Source organism: Rhinatrema bivittatum, chromosome 8, assembly GCF_901001135.1.
Source record: "Rhinatrema bivittatum chromosome 8, aRhiBiv1.1, whole genome shotgun sequence".
Taxonomy (NCBI): domain Eukaryota; kingdom Metazoa; phylum Chordata; class Amphibia; order Gymnophiona; family Rhinatrematidae; genus Rhinatrema; species Rhinatrema bivittatum.
The window spans coordinates 242399924-242415641 of record NC_042622.1 but is presented as its reverse complement, the minus strand read 5'-3'; the positions used below and the strand labels follow the sequence as shown (position 1 = coordinate 242415641).

The 15718-nt window shown below is 45.8% G+C and overlaps 1 protein-coding gene across 1 annotated transcript in view; it reads left to right on the top strand.

Annotated features, from left to right (window-relative positions):
- PDE4C (phosphodiesterase 4C) overlaps positions 1 to 15718 on the top strand; it is a 969601-nt gene that overhangs the window by 228606 nt on the left and 725277 nt on the right. The window lies entirely within an intron of this gene.

The window sequence follows — 15718 nt, the reverse complement described above, 5'->3', positions numbered from 1 at the left end:
CTGGCGACCGCTGCCGCGGGAGGCCCTGGCAGGACTGGCTACTACTGCGAGGGAGGTTGTCCCGGGACCTGCTATGGGACCATGAAGGTGAGCAGGCCCGCATGCGGGACAGCTGCGGGCAGGGCACGTAACAGTATCCTGCCTTATCTATGATTCTCCAGCCCTTCTCCAGCCTTGCTCCAGATTGTCCAGTTGCTCCAGCTTTGCTCCAGACTGTCCAGCCCTGCTCCAGCCTCTTCAGCCTTGCTCCAACCTGTCCGGACTTGCCATGTTGTACTGTCGCCAAACTCAAGGGTTCATCCTGTGGGGCAGGGGGCTGGCTAGGTAGAAGATCGGCCCTTGTCTAGCCCAGTGTCCTATCTTGCAGTCCTGCACTGCTCATGGGGTGGTGTACCCCAGTAACCCAGATCCTAGTTACCATGACACTCTCCCTATGCACCCAAATTTCTTTCTAGCTTTTGCCATCTCCTTAGCCACCTGTCTGGCCACATTGAGATCAGCAGTTAAGGTCACCACTAGATCCCACTCTTGTTTTGTACACAGATGAATGTTTTCCCCAGGCTATACCACTCCCTTGGGTTTTTGTATCTTAAATGTATGAGTCTGCATTTTTTAGCATTAAATCACAGCTGCCAGACTCTAGACTGGCCATTCCTCAAGCTTTGTGAGCATCCACCTAATATTTTGCACTTCTTCTTGGTTCTCTATCCAGTTGCCTATTTTGCAATCATCCACAAAAGGGCAAACCTTTCCCGATAATCCTTTTGCAGTATCACAAAAATGTTAAAAAGAACCAATCCAAGAACTAATCCCTATGGCACAGCACGAATAATGCCCCTTTATGACAACTGTATACAGTTAGTGCAGTTAATTGTATAAATTTGTCAAAATACTAAATTTTCACATTTCTAAGTGGGAGCAGCTTGGGTGTGGGTGTGTGTATGTATGTATGTGTATATATAGATATAGATATGTGTGTGTGTGTGTGTGTGTGTGTGTTACGGGTTCACACCGTGCATGCTGGTATCCTGCCCAGGGACTCTGACCTGGGCGGCTAATCTCATATAAACACACACAATTACTGGGATTACACCTGGGGGCTTGAACCCAGGGGTTTATCCCTTACACAAATGGTCACACACAATTACTGGGATTACACTTGGGGGCTTGAATCCAGGAGTTTATCCCCAACACAAAGAGCCACATACAAACTTTGATTCAATATATTACGGTTCCAGGTAAGAAAGTAAGTTTATTTGAGCAATAGGAGGATAGAACAAATAAAATCAGATTGTTTAGAAAAAGTAATGGTAGATAATAACAATTGCTACATAGATATAAAAAGCTTACATTTCCAAAGGATCAGCCAAACCATCATATCCAGGGCTCTCTCCCCCTCTCTCTTTCTCCTTATACACTACAAACGCTTGTGAAAGCAATGGTGTTCCCTCCCTCTGAGTTCTTATCAGGTGTGTGGCCTTCACTTTCTCTCTCAGGCTTTAGAATATATTAATTGCTAGTTTTCTCATCATAGACGTAGTGTAATAACTAAATAAACAGACTCTTGCCTGTTCGTAAACATTTCACAGGAGTAAACAGGAGTTCACTCAAAGGTTGGCCTGTGGCCTTCAAACTAGTTTGTGTCTGGGTGAAAACTCTGAATCCATAAGGCCTACCTCTATATACATCCTCAGCAAAAGTAACAAAAAATTACTCCAACAGTGTGTGTGTGTGTGTGTGTCTGTGTGTATATATGTGTTTGTATAAATATATATGTGTGTGTATATGTGTGTGTGTATATATATATATATATATATATATATATATGTATATTGTTCTCTCCCTCTCCCCTTTGTCCCTCTTTCTTTCTCTGTCGCTTTTTCTCATTCTCTCACTTTCTTACTTTACCTCTATAAACAGACTATGCAAGTGCCACTGAAATCGCTAAAGGATGCTTTAGAATTATTTAGAACAATATTTTGACCTACCTTGTTCATGAAAAGTACAATAATACAGTGTAAACCTGTTAAGTCACTGGCCTTCCCATATTTGTGGTTGATATAAATGGATGTTCTGGCTTGCCTTTTTTTTTTTTTCTTGCCCAGGTTTTTTTTGTATTGCTGGTAAACAGAGAGAGGCAGCGAAGGGACATGATGACCTGTTCAACATCAGCTGTGGTTGCCAAAACAAACGCCCTAATCTTCTGCCTGAAAATGTAACAATGGTTCATTTACCAGGCAAGGCATTGTGCAGCATTAATTGAGGTGTTAACTACCTATTAAACTGCAATACCAGGGAACCTGGGAGCCTTACCTAATAATGTAATTACCATTGTAAGAGTGTGCCCCATAGTCTTCATTAAAAAGAAGTAAGTAGGCCCCACGTGGCTGACTTTATGCGAGCAAGCAGTATTAATCCAGAACTCACAACTTTAATTGGCAGGTTTTAGAACAGTTAAAATGCATGAATTTACTTGATGCCTCAAATAGAATATGTTAAATCTACAGCCAGTCTTGATGGGAAGGTGATTTTAAGCAACACTGTTTTTCACTGTATGTGTTTATTCACTGCTTATGAGTTGATGCATGTCCTGGGCTTTTATAGCTGCAGGTTTGTATGGGGTTTTTCCCCCCTGACCTTTATGTGTGATGGTGGTAATGAGTATCTTGTCTATTACAGACTTGGACAATTACAGCTCTACTGTGGTGAATGTGACATTCTGGGCAGGACACTATAGTAGTTTGCCGTTGTGTCTTCCCTAGTTGTCATCCCTGATCCAGGTATGAGTCAGGCCTGACCTTGCTTAGTTTCTGAAATCTGACAAGTTTGGTCTCCCCTTGGGCAGTGTTGGGAGGGCAAGGACACCTTGTTTAAATAAGAATAGACCAAAGAAGAAATGCCGGTTTGCATCTGTCACTGTGTTACCTGAAATACCAAACATGAAAGAACAACCTTTAGACTTCTTGGTCTCTCTTTGGCAAAGATCCGAGAGCAGGGTCTGTGCCCTGAGCTGCATAGTCCCTTCTTGGCCTTATGGCTGAGATGGAAAACCTGCTAAATGGGGCAGAAAGAGAGAACATTTAATGCTGTACCACCAGTCTCTATTAGGGATATGGGGATATACAACCATTGCCAAAAGCAAGAGGATTAAACCTGCTAAAAAATGTAAAAATAACAAAGCAAATCTCCTTTCTGTATGGTGTCCCCTGAAATTTTAGCATGTAAATGCATTAGAACATAAGAACATAAGAAATTGCCATGCTGGGTCAGACCAAGGGTCCATCAAGCCCAGCATCCTGTTTCCAACAGAGGCCAAACCAGGCCACAAGAACCTGGCAATTACCCAAACACTAAGAAGATCCTATACCACTGATGAAATTAATAGCAGTGGCTGTTCCCTAAGTAAATTTGATTAATAGCCGTTAATGGACTTCTCCTCCAAGAACTTATCCAAACCTTTTTTGAACCCAGCTACACTAACTGCACTAACCACATCCTCTGGCAACAAATTCCAGAGCTTTATTGTGCGTTGAGTGAAAAATAATTTTCTCTGATTATTCTTAAATGTGCTACTTGCTAACTTCATGAGATGCCCCCTAGTCCTTCTATAACCAATTCACATCTACTCTGAGATGACCAAGATCGTTATCCCCTTCATCTTCATTGGGGTCATGGATTATTATCCCTTCACTTCTTGGTTCTGAGGAAAGGTCTACTGGGATCCCCTCAGACTCCATACCTGATCTGCTGGTGCATTCTTCTCCAGCTGAAGACCTATCATACTCTAAATTCCTGGACAAAGCTGAGCAAGGTGATCAGAATCAACATCCTTAAGGACACAGATCCCTGCACAAAGATCTTTGGGCTATTTTGGATTCTGGAAACACCTTCCGAGCCTGCAGCAATCCCAGTTCAGTTCTGTGGGATTTACAAATGAGAGTGTGGAAGAGTCTGGCTTCCTGTCCCCAGATGCTAGGAAATTGGATCTGAAATACAAAGTGCAACAGGTTCTGGGGTTTGGAGTAATCCAATTACCACACCAGTCAGTGATAGTGGAGTCAGCACTAAAATCGGCTAAAAAGAGTTTTTTTCCAATACCCCTCCAGGTAACGACCCTAGGTTGTTGGACAGTTTTGGGAAGAGGGTATTCCAGAGTCAACACTCAATGCCCATTTTGCGGCCCACCAATTCTGTTTGGTGCAGTATTTACACAACTGCATCAACAAGCTGAAGCTGCTGGTAGAGTCTCTTGACAGGGAGCAGGAAGGCTACTGGCAGACTCTTTTGGACACAGAGAAGCATGAATGACACCTTCCCTGATCAGTGTATAAATCAGGGGTGGACAACCTGTGGCTCTTTCATGTGCAAAATGTGGCACTTGCCCTCCTGACCTCATGGCAACTGAGTAGCTCTGCAGAGGACAGAGGGGAGGGTCTTGAGCAGGAAGCACACACATAATAGAACAGAGCAGAGAAGAGCCTTTCTGCTCCAGCCTTCTTTTCCTCCCCTGACCTGACAATGCTGCTGGTTGCTGCAGAGATAGAAGGAAGGGGCTGGAGCAGGGATGAGAGAGTTTTCTTTGCTTATCCCTGCTCTACTACTCAGCCTGCTTCTTTACCCCTTCACCATCCCCCATCTGCAATCAGCAACAGTGGAGGATCGGAGGAGGTGATGTTGCATTGCACCCCTACAAAGTTTCAACACTTGGTCGACTGCCTGCTCTGTGCACATCAAGGATTCGCAGCTGCCTTCTTGGATGACATCATGGTGTACAGCCCAGATTGAACAGTACATCTAAGCCAACTCCAGGCATGCTAACCATCCTGAGGAAAGCGGGACTAACAGCTAACCTGAAGAAGTGCTTGCTAGGAGGGCAGGAAGTCCAATATCTTGGCTACACCCTGGGGAAGGGCAAGGTCCATCCACAGACTTGGAAGATTGAGGCAATCACCCAGGTGCCAGTCCCATAAACAAAGGTGAAAGTGAAAACATTTCTAGGCCTCATGGGATATTACTGAAGGTTTATCCCTAATTACTCGGAGAAGGCGGAGCCTTTCATAAAGTTGCTGTTGAAGAAAGCACCAGAGAAGATTCAATGTTCAGAGGAAGCAGAAAAGGCCTTCCAAGCTTTGAAAGAGGCAGTCTTCTTCGAATCGGTGCTGATAAGTCCAGATTTCACCGAACCCTTCACAGTACAGACTGATGCTTCAGAGGAAGGCTTGGGAGCAGTCTTAGTACAAGAAAACATTCTATGGCATACATTAGCTAGAAACTGATGCCACAAGAGAGGCGCTACTCAACAGTTGAGAAGGAGGCCTTAGAGGCCTTGCGCTATTACCTGCTGGGATGGCAGTTCATTCTCATAAAGGACCATAAACGCTCTTCTGGATAAATAGGAACAAGGAGTCCAATGCATGAGGGTGATGAGATGGTTCCTGGCCCTACAGCCCTTCAACTATAAAATCTGACATAGGGCAGGAAAGGAAAATGCCAATGTGGATTTCCTGTCCAGAGAGGTGTCCCTGGCAGAGCCATAGCTAACCTATGACTGACATGGTCTTGGCCATAGGCACCATCCACAAGGGGCACCTTCACTGATACAACTTTGGTGCCTCAAAACCTCAGCTGCCAGAGGGGAGAAGAGGAGCTGCTGGGCCTACTACTGGTGTCCTGCCTATGCTCAGGCATGTCCTTGGGAGGGGAGTGGCGGCAGCACCCTTTCCCCTCTGTCTGCAGTCAGAAACAGAGCAGTCCACGGATCTGCAAGAGCAGCGTCAGTCTCCAAACCCCGGAAGTCAAAAGGAACAGAGCTCGCGGATCAGTGTCAGCCTCCTTCACCTCCTTCCACCTTCCACCTGGCATTTAGATATAATGTGACTTGCAGGCCGAAAAAAGAAACATCAGTCTCCCACCCCGCCCCGCCAGTCAGAAGACGTACAACCCGCCGATCCGAATGAAGCAGCATCAGCTTCCAACTCCACCTCGGCAGTTAGAATGAGTGTGATCCACAGAACCACCTCCCACCCTCGGAAGTAAGGAGAAACGCAGCTTGGAAAACAGCATCAGCATCCTTCCCACCTCCACCCCGGCATTTAGGAACAGCATGGCCCAGGGACTGAAAAAAAAAACTGGCCTCCCATCCCACCTTGACCCTGCAGTCAGAAGAATATCGGCCTGCACAGAGAAAGGGAGAGCAAAGTCCGTGTATGTGTGTATGATTGATCTCAAAATACTAGGAGGTAATCTGGTATCAATAACAAACCAACAGAATAAACCAGGTCTAATGAAAAATTTCTCTTTAAAGTATGCAAAACAATTCTTTTTTTTAGAGAGCAAAGACCACATTTAGCATGGTGCATTAAACTGCACTCACAGGGCTACCCCATCTCATCATCAATCATTTATTTCTCTCTGGTTTTAAGTGCAAAATTCAAAAATGAAACTGTGACTTGTAAATATATTTTTTCTTTTGAAGTATCTCTCTTATGCAAATTTTTTACTTATCTTATATTTTTATGCGACTCTAAAAGCTCAAAACTAAATATAAGGAGCCCGACATGATTCAAGTTTCACTGCTATGGCTGTGTCAGGGTAAGCTCCTAAAACATTAAGATGTTATATAGTAGTCACAAAATTCTCTCTCTCTACAAAAAATAATTCTTGTTTTGCATACTTTAAAGAGAAAAGTTTCATTAGACCTGGTTTATTCTGTTGGTTTGTATGTATGATTAAGCATATGTTTGTGTGAGAGAGAGAGAAAAGGAGCATGTGTGTTTGTGTGTATGAGCATGTGAGAGAGAGAGCAAATGAGTGTGTGTGTGTGAATGTGCATGTGAGAGAGAAAGTGAACAAGCATGTGTGTATCTGTGTGTTACTAAGCATGTGAGAGTGCAAACATACGTGAGTGCGAACGAGCATATATATGTGACTATATGATTGAGTATGTGAGAGAGAACTTATGAAAGTGTATGCATGTTGCACATGAGAGAGCATATGAATGTGTGTTTGTGTATGATTGAGCATGTGCGAGAGTGAACGAGCATATGCATGTGTGTGTATGATTAAGTATGTGAAAGTATTAAGTATGTGAAAGTGAGAAAGCAAATGAGCATATGTGTGAGAGAGAGGAGAAAGTTTGCTCGCAACAAATCCCTCCCCTCTCCCTGATAATCCATGACAATTTCAGGGCATCTGGAAATCAAAAGGTTTGCAGATATGGAAAGTGGGGGATTTATTAATCCTTATTAGTTTTATTTATTGGTTGTTGTTATTTGATATATCTGCTGTTTTGAAATATTTTATTGCCATTTGGAAAAGTTGTATATGATTTTTTAATTATTGGATGTTGTTCTATTTGTCAGCTGTTTTGAACTATTTCTTTTTATTAGTTTGGTTTTCTATTATGATTGATGCTTTATATTGCTTGATTTTATTGTTTGATGTTTTATGAAGTATGGTAGCATTTCTGTTTTTCCCTTGTTGCACTGCATACAGAGACTGGCTTGTTGTGGTTTCCAGTTCAGTTTTTGTCTGCATGTTTCTATTTATTCTATTTATTCTTTATGATCTCTTTATGATCTCTTTATTCGTCTTGAACCATGCCACCCTACATTTAAAAAGAAACTTAAGACTTGGCTGTTCAAACAAGCTTTCCCCTAGAGCTAAGAACACGTTGAAGAAAATGTAACCTACTTCGATTAATCTGTACAATGTTAAAACTTGTTTACTTAATTTTCAATGTTCAATTGTAAAAACTCCTGTTTTATTCTTATTCTGTTCTATGTAAACCGCTAAATGTAGCGACAGTTATTGTTCCTTGTGAACCGGGGTGATATGTATATTATACAGGAACCTCCGGTATATAAATCATTTAAATAAATAAATATTCTGTATTTAGTGAGTGTTTGTCTGTGTTCTGCACATGTGACAGCTGTAAGTGATATTTTTACCTCAGAAAGTCCTTTTTCATGTAAAATGGACTTTCAGTGAAAGTAAATTATAAATGCATAATTTGTGATTGTGTGTGGGGAGGAGTGGCAGGTGCACGCATGTTATAAAATCCAGGGTCGGTGCGCGCAAGGGGGTGCACAATTGTGCACCTTGCACACGCCGAGCCGCGCTGCCCTCCCCCGTTCCCTCCCAGGCCGCTCCGAAATCAGAGTGGCCAGGGAGGGAACTTTCCTACCCCTACCCCACCTTCCCTTCGCCCTCCCTGCCCTTTCCCCCTTACCTTTGACGTTTTGTTTTTTTTATATCCAAACTTACTTCAGCCCTGGGGCTGAAGTAAGTTGCGCATGCCGGCCGACTGCCTGTGAGCGATCCTCGGCACAGCGGCAAATATGGCCACTGTGCCGGGAGCCTGACCCCACCCCCAGACCACCCCACCCCTCCCTGCCCCTTTTTGCAAGCCCCGGGACTTACACACGTCCAGGGGCTTTATGCGCATCGCTGGGCCTTTTTAAAATAGGCCCGGTGCGCGTAGACCCAGTTACGCGCGTAAATATTTTAAAATCCAGCCCATAGGGTGCCTAATATCCATATACTAGCCCTAGGGAAGAGTGGAAGGTATGATTGGTTGGAAGAAGAGCGAGGAAGGAAACGGAGAGAAGGAGGATTTGGGGGTGAGAGGTTTTCTAGAGAACAAGAAAGGATGTAGCTGTTGAGGGGAAGGATCAGGGAGCCAGCTAACTGGTGATGGGAAAAGAAACAACTCAATTAGGGGGCAAGGGAGGACTGAGAGAGGGCAATAAAGGGGGGAGATGGTGAGGTGTAGGATGGCACAGAGAACTGGAGGGAGAAAAGGAGTGATGAAATCTAGATGAGTGGATAGAGAGGCAGAGATAAAGAGAAGGAAGAAAACATAAAAATTAATATTAGCTAGAGATCTAGGGGAGGAACTGAAGAAGACAGGAGGAGAGAGATGAAACAAAAATGAACAGGAGACCCTGTAAAGGAATTGAGAGACCAACAAGAGGAAAGCAGTATAAAGAGATGAGGACCAAAGCGATTACAAAAATAAAATGTCCAGACAGCAAAGGTAGAAAAAAACATTTTATATTCAGTTTAGTGAATGGACTGTGTCAACTTTGGGAATGGACAGCTTTAGATATCTTTTATTTTGCACAATGCACGAGGAAATGTATTTCTGTTCCTCTTTCTCTGGTGGTGCACGGCATGAGGGTCTGGCTTCTTGGAGTTTCTAGTTTAGCTTTGAATGAAGGTTCATGGCACCAGAATCCCTGTACTGGTTCCGATTGAGCTAGAAGCCCAGAGGAGCAGGAGGAAACTGCTGGGTCAAAATGAAATTGAAAGCCCCCTATGTTTAACAGTCTCCCAGCTCGTGGTGCTGTAAATTGTGTGTGTAGTGAGGGCGCACTTTTATACTTGGCCATAGGTGCCAAATAGCCTGGCCACAGCTCTGGTGCCTGGTACAGACAGGCGCTCATCCCGTCAGAGGGAATCCACAAGAAACTCCCTCAGACCACCTTAAGCTGTCTTCCCCTTGTCTTCCTTAAGAGCCAGACCCACAGGGAATTCTGGGGAAAGGGAGGAGCCCTTTTATCAGAGCTCAGGGCCTAGAAGGCTTGAGGAGGTGCTGGGAAGCAGAAAGGGAGCCCAGGTATGCCAGGATCCCTTACATTTGATTGGGTTTGTTACCAGCACTGCAAGGTGAGCAATTTCTTTTTTCTGTTTTGCTTTATCTCTGTAAATAAATTGTATATAAGGAAACGACCAGTGTTTTCCTCTTTTATCATACTGGCAGTTTCCCCAGCCATGGCCGGCCCAAGTTACCACAATATGCATGAGGTATATTTGCATGCACTGCCTCCATTTTATGCAGATATATCTCATGCATATTCCTTGTGATTATCCTGAAAACCAGACCTGTTTGTGACACTCAAGGATTGGAGTTGCCTACCCCTGGTCTAGACAATATCTCTAGAAGCACTGGAACAGTAACTTTGGGCAGTTTTGCGCAGCTTGTTCATCAGTAATCTACTGTCTATGGGTTACTTTTTCAGTAAGGGCTCTGCCACACAATTCTCTGCTTGGGACTTCCCCACATGTTATGGCTAATTCAGCCCTGCTTGTTGGAGAAAGCAAATTTGCTTACCATAAACAGAGTTCTCCATCAGGGCCGGCGCTACCTGTTCTGCTGCCTTGTGCAAACAATGACTGTGCTGCCCCTCCCACAGTTTCAGTGGAGCCCTTCATCGGCTTCTCTTTTTGCCCCAATAATATGAGTGTCTGAACACTTTTTATAGTTTCGTTGGGGTTAGTGTAAAGTCTCCCATGAATATACCCAGCTATCTTAAAGTTAGCCGGATAAGTATATTCGGCTGGCTTTAGGACAGCCTTACAGCACAACCAGAGTTAGCCACATAACTGAATATTGGTTATCCACATAACCTATGCGGCTAACTCCGCCCGCCCCCAACTTATGCGACTGAATTTAGCTGCATATGGCGTTTAGTATTGCATTTTAGACAGATAACTTTTCAGCTATCCGTCTAAATGGCTTTTGAATATCGACGACCTGATCTCCTAATCTAGGACACTTGTTCACTGCAGTGCCAGTAGAGGTGGAGGGTGAGGGAGTTTTTGTCCCTATGAAAAATTGTAGTAATCTACTCTCTAAATATACTTAAAGCGCACTCTTTAAATTTTGTCAACTCAAAATATTTCAAACCCAGTGCAAAAACTTCACGACAGCTGGGTATGTCCTGCATACAAGAGTGCACCAGAAAAAAACAATTTAATCAGGCACCAAAATCCAGCAGTTATCAACATTTGCATTCTGTGAGAAAGACATCCAAATCAGGGTCCCAGAATATTTTAAACTGATGTTCTTAATATTCTATTTCAGATAATAAAATAGTTTCTCTGGCTTCAATTTTCTGGCTTAGCTTGTGTTTTTAAAAATCTTTGTTGTTTCATTTCCTTTATTTGTTCTCTCTTTTTCTCTTCAAAGTGGATATTTTAATACTTTCTCTTCCTCTGCTTTCTTCTCCTGGTTCTCTCCTTTCTTCTCTTTCTCCTTGACCCTCTTCATATTCTTCCTGCCTGCTCAACTTTCCTCATTCTGATTTTCACGTGTACAGCTCTTTGAAAATTCACCATTTAATGCATTGCAATAGTGGCAGAAGAACTTTGTTGGCATGGATTCTGCATGTTCCCATGCTTGAAGGATTGGCTGTTGACGCATCCATTTCTTTCAGGAATTCTGGAGTCCCTCGAGAAGACCATATGGCTCCTTCAGTCTCTGGGTTTCCTGGTCAACTTTGCCAAGTCATACCTGTTTCTGGATCAAATAATTGAGTTCATAGGATCCTGGATAGACTCATTTGAAGAGAAAGCATTTCTGCATTTAAAAAACTGCATTGCTGATGGGATTGGTAAGGTCTGTCCTTTGACAGGTTTGAGCATCAGCAAGGTCAGACTGGTCCTGTGGTTGATCCTCTGACTAATCTGCACATGCATGGCCTTTAATGGGGCCTCTAAAGATTATGGGATCAGCTCTATCAGCCATTATCCCACCAAATCTCACTGAACCCTGGGATGAGAAAAATTCCTTCTGTGGTGGATGAATCTGAAAGTTCTAAATGTGGGTCTCTCATTGCACATTCCACTCCATCAAGTGACTGTCTACCAATGCTTCAACTAGGGGGTGAGGGCACACACTGGTACGGACCCAATGATCGTGGTCCCCAGTGGAGAGTCAACTACAAATCAACTACCCATCTGTTTTTCTCTAAAGCTCTTTCTCACATTCTTTCAGAAAAGAGAATGTTGATACAGATGGGCAATCAAGTGGCCATATTCTGCATAAACAAGTAATTAGGTGCTCGTTCTTTGCCAGGAGGCTCTCCAAATCTGATCGTGGGCAGGACATCACAATGCCCATCTCTAGGTGACCTCCCTTCCGAGAATCCAGAACACATTAGCAGACCGCCTCAGCAGAGTATTACAACTGCAGCAGTCCCTGGATTTAAGGAGTCACTGATGACTTATTTAGTCACTGCGGAAGGCCAGTGATTGACCTATTCACTTCAGTAGGCAATTGAAAAGTAGAAGCTCTGCTTCAATTATCTAAGCAGCTACAGATCATCTCCCAATGCTTTTTAGAGATGTGAATCGTGTGATCGATCGTCTTAACGATCGATTTCGGCTGGGGGGGGGGAGGGAATCGGATCGTCGCGGTTTTGTTTTTGTAAATATCGTGTAAATCGTAAATCGGGGGAGGGCAGGAAAACCGGCACACTAAAACATCCCTAAAACCCACCCCGACCCTTTAAAATAAATCCCCCACCCTCCCGAACCCCCCCAAAATGCCTTAAATTACCTGGGGTCCAGAGTGGGGGTCCCGGTGTGATCTTTTACTCTCGGGCCTGTGGTGCGTTGTAGAAATGGCGCCGGCGCTACCTTTGTCCTGGCAAAACGATTCGAGTGCAGGAGGTCGTTCCCGGACCCCCGCTGGACTTTTGGCAAGTCTTGTGGGGGTCAGGAGGCCCCCCCAAGCTGGCCAAAAGTCCCTGGGGGTCCAGCGGGGGTCCGGGAGCGATCTCCTACGCTCCTGACGTCAGGGGACAAAAAACAAAATGGCGCCGGCGCTACCTTTGTCCTGTCATATGACAGGGCAAAGGTAGCGCCGGCACCATTTCTACAACGCACTGCAGGCCCGAGAGTAAAAGATCACACCGGGACCCCCGCTCTGGACCCCAGGTAATTTAAGGCATTTTGGGGGGGTTCGGGAGGGTGGGGGATTTATTTTAAAGGGTCGGGGGTGGGTTTTAGGGTTGTTTTAGTGTGCCGGTTTTTCCGCCCTCCCCCTTCCCCTCCCCCTTCCCCCGATTTACGATTTTTGACGATAAATCGGGGGAATTCCTATTGTATCGCGCTTCTAACGATTTTTGACTATTTAAAATATATCGGACGATATTTTAAATCGTCAAAAAACGATTCACATCCCTAATGCTTTTGTGCTAGACAGGAAGTTGTCTACTCTGTGTATATCTACCAATTCCTCTACTTGCCAGGACTGTCCAGACAGTTCTTTGGGACAAGGCAAGAATACCATGGCATATCTTGTCTGTCTGTCAATTCCATCTCCGGTTCCTTTGGAACCATCTCTGACTCTCATCATGCAGAAGAAAGGCAGCCTATGGCACTCAAACCTGCTATCACTGGCTCTCACGGTGCAGATGTTGAACGCCCAAAGAGTTGGAAGATGTTTTGATTTCTACCAGGGAACCTTCTATAGTGGGTGGAAGGATGGGGGGTTTTGCCTTGAAAAGCTATATTATCTTTATAATATATGCAGCAAAACAGATGCTTATGAGTACACCTGAGACAAATAACAAACAAAACAGGGTATGTATATATATATATCTTACTAGATAAACGAAGCTTGACCGACGTGCCGCAAATGCGCAGTAGAGACCAGCTCTACCGCGCATGTGCGGGCGAGCACGTCGGTCTGAGCCAGCGTTAGAAAGAAAAAAAATGGCGGCGTCCAGTGGTGGTAGCGAGCGGCGGCGGTACCGGCAGCGGGCGGTAGCGACGGCGGTAGCGGGCGGCGGCGACGGTAGCGGGCGGCGTCCAGTGGCAGCAGCGGACGGCGGTAGCGAGCGGCGGCGGTACCGGCAGCGGGCAGTAGCGAGCGGCGGCGGCGGTAGCGGGCGGCGGTAGCGGCCAGTAGCGAGGGAGGGAGAAGAGAGAGAGAGGGAGGGACGGACTGAGTGGGAGGGGAGGGACAGAGAGAGAGAGTGGGAGGGAGTGACTGAGTGAGAGGGAGGGACTGAGTGAGGGGGAGGGACTGAGTGAGGGGGAGGGACTGAGGGGGAGGGACTGAGTGAGAGGGAGGGAGTGGGACTGAGTGAGAGGGAGAGGGGGGACTGAGGGAGAGGGGGGACTGAGGGAGAGGGAGTGGGACTGAGGGAGGGAGTGGGACTGGGAGAGAGAGGGAGGGAGTGGGACTGAGGGAGAGTGAGTGGGACTGAGTGAGTGGGAGGGAGAGGGGGGAGGGAGTGACTGAGTGAGAGGGAGGGACTGAGTGAGGGGGAGGGATTGAGTGAGGGGGAGGGACTGGGGGGAGAGACTGAGTGAGAGGGAGGGGGGACTGAGTGAGAGGGAGTGAGTGGGACTGAGGGAGGGAGTGGGACTGAGGGAGGGAGAGAGAGGGAGGGAGTGGGACTGAGGGAGGGAGAGAGAGGGAGGGAGAGAGAGGGAAGGAGTGGGACTGAGGGAGAGGACGGAGGGAGTGGGACTGAGAGAGTGAGTGGGACTGAGTGAGTGAGAGGGAGGGAGAGAGGGGGGGGAGGGACTGAGTGAGAGGAGAGGGAGGGTGGGGAGGAGTGGGTGAGGGAGGGAGGGAGGGAGGGAGGTAGGGGGTGGTGAAGAGTGAGGGGAGAGAGAATGAGGGGGAGGTGAGAGACAGAGGGATGTAGCCCGTTTTAACGGGCTTAACGGCTTGTCAGCACATAAAGCAAGGTATCTTCCCCAACTAATAAGGATATATATACAAATGCCTAGCAGAAAATATCACTTTCCTGGATGAGTGCCCTCTTATCGTTCCAGTTGATGGCTGCAAGTGTTATCTTGGGAGAGAACTATTAGTGGTACAGGGGAGTCTGGGTTAATGCAGAGATTTTTTCACGCTAACCTCTCTTGGTTCAGCTCTCAGCAGAAGTCCATTCGTCCTTATATGTGTCAGGATCCTATCCTTGTTTCTGGATGTGGGCTGAATTGTTTTCTTTGTTTCCCTGTTCTCAAGTTTTGCCAAAATAACTGATAAGGAAAAAACAACTACGTGTGTTCTCGGAAAATGGGGGATTTCTTGTATTTTACACTCACTACTATTAACTGCCATATTGTGCAGACATTCTCTCTTACATGTAACCACTAGCCTTTGAATTTCTCTGAATCTAACACACAGAGTTGGACACCCCAAAATAAGAATGTGTTTGTGCCCCAGAAGCTAAAAGTGTACTTGTATCCATAAAGTCCATGTTAGGAATTTGTCTGCTATGGAGCCTCCTCCTATCTTCTTGACTCCTGCCACGATGCCTCCCCACCAGCAGAGGCCCTCATTAAACCTCACTACCAGTCTTGCTTAGCTCCCCCTTACTGCTCTTGCACACCCCAGCTCCAGGCCTATGCCAGAAACTCCCTGCCTTCTCATGGAGTCACCCCTAGCTCTCTGATCTGGTCATTCTGCTTTGTACCTTGTTTTGCCTTGTGGCCCTTGGGCCTTCTTGCCTTGCCTTGCTTTGTGGCCTCTGGCCTTCTTGCTCTTAGCCTTGCTTTGTTATTCTAACTTGTATCCTGCCTTGTGGCCATTCCTGGCCTTTCTCTCTGTTTCTTATTCAGTGTTATCCTTGTCTGCCTAGTCTAGTTCTTGTTCTGTCTTGTCCTTGTCTGTCTGGTCTTATCCTGCCCTGCCTTGTCATGGTTCCAGTACCCTTGTACCAAGCCTTGCTCAGCTCTGCAGTCTAGTCTTGCCTCATCCAGCCCCACAGCCCAGCTTTATTTGCCAAATCCTGCCTGCCTTGCCTTATCCAGTCTTGCCTGCATTGTCCAGTGGACTCATTATAATGTACAGCCACTTTATAGACCTACCAGCCCCCAGAATCCAAGGGTCCAACTTGCAGGAGAAGGGGCTGGCTAGGCAGAAGACTGGCCCTGATCTAGTCCAGTGGCATTCCTTGTCATCTTGTAC